Raw genomic sequence first — 4,643 nt, forward strand, 5'->3', positions numbered from 1 at the left:
TGTGCAATGCCAGAAACCAAACTTCTGAGCAGAAAAAACACAGTGAGTTCCTAGTATCTGTGGCTCCATTCTTCGCCGCGAGCAGAGCAGGTGGCGCGAAGCATCGTTCGTTCACGGTCAGAGTCGTCGCGCATGCACGCATTGCCCATCCCCATCCAGCTGTTTCCAAAATCCAGTTGATCTCCAGTCATCCAGAGTTGACACGCCCTGAACAAGTGCTGCCCCGAGAAGGCGTACACGAAGCTGTCTAGCTTTAGTTTAGATCGATCCGATCCTGATCAGTGATCACTTAACAATGGCAAGGCCTATAAATAGCCAGCTCCTCTCCATTTCCAAACCACACCACCACCGAGTGCTCCAATCGAAACACTAGCCGAGTGCTCCGCTTGCTAGTTTACTCCTAGTCGAGGTGATGGCCTCGGCTTCCAGTAGCTTCCGTCTCAGAGACCATGCTCTGTGCTTGCTCTTGCTAGCACTTCTGAGCATGGCACGTCACATCATGTCCATGGGGGCCGGCAGCAGGAAGCTCATGGAGTTGTACCGACCGCCGCCCAGTGACCTCTTTCGGTACCACAACGGCGCTGTGCTGAGTGGCGACATCCCCATATCCGTCCTCTGGTACGGCCGCTTCACGCCGGCGCAGAAGGCCATCGTCTCCGACTTCCTCCTCTCCCTCTCCGCGGCGTCGCAGGAGTCCCCCGCGCCGTCCATCTCCCAGTGGTGGAGCACCATTGACCAGCTCTACCTCTCCAAGGCGGAGGCCGTCAGCAAGAACGGAGCACACGGCGGCGGCGCCAAGAACGTCGCCCGGATAGTCCTGGCCGAGCAGGTCTCCGACGAGGGGTGCTCCCTGGGGAAGAGCCTGAAGTTGTCCCAGCTCCCCGCGCTGGCGGCCAGGGCCCGACCCGCGAAGGGCGGCATCGCGCTGGTGCTCACGGCGCAGGACGTGGCTGTGGAGGGCTTCTGCGTGAGCCGGTGTGGGCACCACGGGTCGGACGCGCGCGCGGGCACGGCGTACGCGTGGGTGGGCAACTCCGTGACGTAGTGCCCGGGCCAGTGCGCGTGGCCGTTCCACCAGCCGCTGTACGGCCCGCAGGCGCCTCCGCTGGTGCCGCCCAACGGCGACGTGGGCATGGACGGCGTGGTGATCAACGTGGCCAGCATGGTTGCCGGCGCGGTGACCAACCCGTTCGGGGACGGGTTCTACCAGGGCGACCGCGCCGCGCCGCTGGAGGCCGCGACGGCGTGCCCGGGCGTCTACGGCAAGGGCGCGTACCCCGGGTACGCCGGCCAGATGCTCGTGGTCAAGGCGACCGGAGCCAGCTACAACGCGAACGGGGCGCACGGGAGGAAATACCTGCTCCCCGCGCTGTACGATCCCGCCACGGCAAACTGCGCCACCTTGGTGTGAAGAAACGCGCCGTTTCTTGGGCTTTTTACGTGGATATGGTGGTTATGTACTTGTTTGTCAGTGTGTTGTGTGTATATGAGTTTGTTTCGTGATGAAATGAAGTACGTGATGAAATGTAGTATGCAAACTGTTTAGACACGAAAATCTGCGTACTCTGTTTCTTCATGGCATCGTGTATTGTCGTGGTCCTGAGTGGAAGCCCTTTTTCGTGCTCTGGAATGATAAGAACTAAATTGGACACGGTTCGGATAGACGGATTTCATCTGCAAGACCAGGACCTTGCAATGTCTGAATGCCTCAGTCTCTGCTACAATCCTACTCCAACAGGAGGCTGCATCTCTAGATTTGCAGGGCGTGCTTTGCGGGCCTCAAATTTCTATCATTAGATGGACTTGTTTCCGGAGGCCTCAAATGATGGGCCGGCCTTTTCAGTCGTACGTTCGGCCCACACATCCGATCCCAGCCTAGGCTTTCTTCGTTTTTTTATTTTTATATTTCTAAAATAAAAAAAATCTAAATATACATCAGTTTGAAAAAAATTACAGAACTAAACTACCATCACTCATTATAATGATAACAATAAGCAACATGTATAAAAATAAAATAAAAATACTTCGTTAGACGTTTCAATAAAATATAAACCTCGAACTCGCCAGCTAGCTAAGGTCAACAGCTAGCGGAGATATGAAATTCATTTGAGAGCACGATAATGGCACGCGACCTTTCAATAGTTCTTACTAAAGCATAAAAGCATCAATGTATATATCAGGGATTTCGAAGCACAGTTGATCCATATACTCTAGTCTAGTCTTGTAGTAGTGGTACAATTCAAGAATCTGAACCCGTAATCAGAGGGTCGCGACATTTCATCAGAACGCGAGAACTAGCCGAGCTTGCACTTGACGCTACACGGGCCACGGCAAGGGGCCAGAACAGATGTGTTTGGTAGAGTTTTTTTTTATATTTTCTAATATAAATAATTAAATAAATATGTTCTAATAAAAAGATTTGCAGAGTTAGACGTCTACCGCTTTCTTATGGGGTGGTAAGGTACTTGAGTGGTACTGCTCTCTGATGAAACGGTTAGGCTCGGATAAACAGTATCAACTTTTTTTCTAATTTTTCTCTTTTCCTCTTTCTCTATTTAGATAGTAGGGTTACCCCACTCCAAAAGTTATGAAACTTTTTCTATAGGACCTATAATTCATGATGAATCCATTTAAAAATGATTCACCCCAATACCCCATGTAGGTTTTAAAATAAAAAACTCCAAAGAGGGCTACTTTTAGAACTTCTAGTCATTTTTAAAACCTCAAAAAAACTTCTCAAAAATATGGGACAATTCACTAATATTACTATCATGTGTCTAAATAATATCTAAAATTATTTTCAACCCTAGGTTATTTGGTGAAAAAGTGAGTTCCTTTGCAATGCTCCGTTTATATGCATTTTCATCATTTCATGGGATATTCTCTTTTTATTTCAATTTGAATTCAAAAAAATTAAACATGCACAAATTCAAACGTTGCATGTTTTAATTTATTTTAATTCAAATTTAATTAAAAAGAGAATATTACATAAAATGATAAAAATGCATATAAATGGAGCGTTGCAAAGGAACTAACTTTTTCACCAAGTAACATAGAGTTAGAAATAATTTTAAATATTATTAAGACACATGAGAAGAATATTAGTGAATTTTATTAGATTTTAAAAAAAATTTGTAATGTCTTAAAAATTACTAGAAGTTCTAAAAATAACCACATATGGAGTTTTTATTTTGAAACCTACACAGGGCATTGAGGTAAATTATTTTAAAATGGATTCATAACGAATTATTGGTCCTACAAAAAGTTTCATGAATTTTAGAGTATGTCAACCCTACTACTTAAATAGAGAAAGAAGAAATGAGAAAAAATAGAAAAAGATTAGGTATTGTTTATCCAAGTCTAACTACCTCATCAGAGGATGGTAAGGGCCGAACCCTACCACGGTTGCACCTTAACACCCTCTGAGGGTGGTAGGCGTTTAATTCTATAAATCTTTTCATCTAAGGTATATTTATTTAATTATTTATGTTAAAAAATATAAAATAAAAAAACTCATTATTGGTAGGGTGGGCCAGTAGGGTGACCCTAGGCTTGGCTAGGGGTCAGAAGGGTCGCCCTAGGGTCAGAACAAGGCTGGTAGCTATTGGGGATTTTTGCTGGAACAACAGTTGCCGGTGGTTGGATATCTCATTTCGAAACTCACCAACAACAAACAGTACCTCCCCAAAGCGCCTACTCATGGTTTTAATAGATCTTCTAAAGGTTAGCTTGCACGAGAAATTTCAGCGAGGACAATTAGATGGAACCAGGGAAAGAATTGGAGTTCTGAACTAAATGCACTCTTTTACAGGAGACGGTCAAAATATAATACTTAAGTTAGATGCTCAGCATCCTGCAACACTCGTTAAACTTGTGTTAGTAGTTTCAAACCAAACTACCAAACTTCTGTGTTCAGAAACTTCTACAGATCATAGCATGGGCAAATCACTTGCTTCTTAACATAGACTACACGAAGGGACTAGGGAGGTAATAATCAAACAAACAATATACCACTAGATTATCCAAAAACATCTCCGCGAAGGAATATAATTGAAAATGTGCATTTCACAAAATGCATATCACCCTCCTACATGGTTCTGTTGGTTGCCAACCCCCTTTAAACTGTGCACACGTGATACTCTCTTGCCAGCAATACAAACCTGAAGATTATCTGGCAACAAAAGTCTGAAGAAGGCGGGAAGTGCAGAGTGTGAGCAAGCGAGAAACTTTGGTATGGCGTGTGTAGCGTGAGTTGTGTGGCCCATCGCCTGCTGTATTAGGACCATGGTCAAGTGTTGAAAGGGGACCGGTGTGTGCTGTAAACGGTTAACAACAATCGCATATTCTAATGGTAAGATGAAGCCTGATGGCTCCGCTCAGAAATCCTCCTGTCTGTTTTCTCTTCTTCCTTTTCTATCTCGATTTCTCTTGGATTTGCATCGATCACCAGCTGTCGGGATGATCCCTGATAATGAATCTAGAATATACTGAATGACGGGTGCATTGATCGTTGTGTCTAGTAGGTGTATATCGAATTGGACTCAAGAATACAATAATTTATTCAAGTTCAGGCCTCTCATGAGATAACAATTCTATACTTTATGTATTGTCTTATGGATTGGATGGACTTGTTACAAAGTGTG

General features: G+C 45.1%; 1 pseudogene; it reads left to right on the forward strand.

Annotated features, from left to right (window-relative positions):
- Nucleotides 1–242: 242 nt before the first annotated feature.
- On the forward strand, nucleotides 243–1,532 carry LOC133931292 (protein PHOSPHATE-INDUCED 1-like; annotated as a pseudogene).
- Nucleotides 1,533–4,643: the final 3,111 nt, after the last annotated feature.

Source organism: Phragmites australis, chromosome 10 (assembly GCF_958298935.1).
Source record: "Phragmites australis chromosome 10, lpPhrAust1.1, whole genome shotgun sequence".
Taxonomy (NCBI): domain Eukaryota; kingdom Viridiplantae; phylum Streptophyta; class Magnoliopsida; order Poales; family Poaceae; genus Phragmites; species Phragmites australis.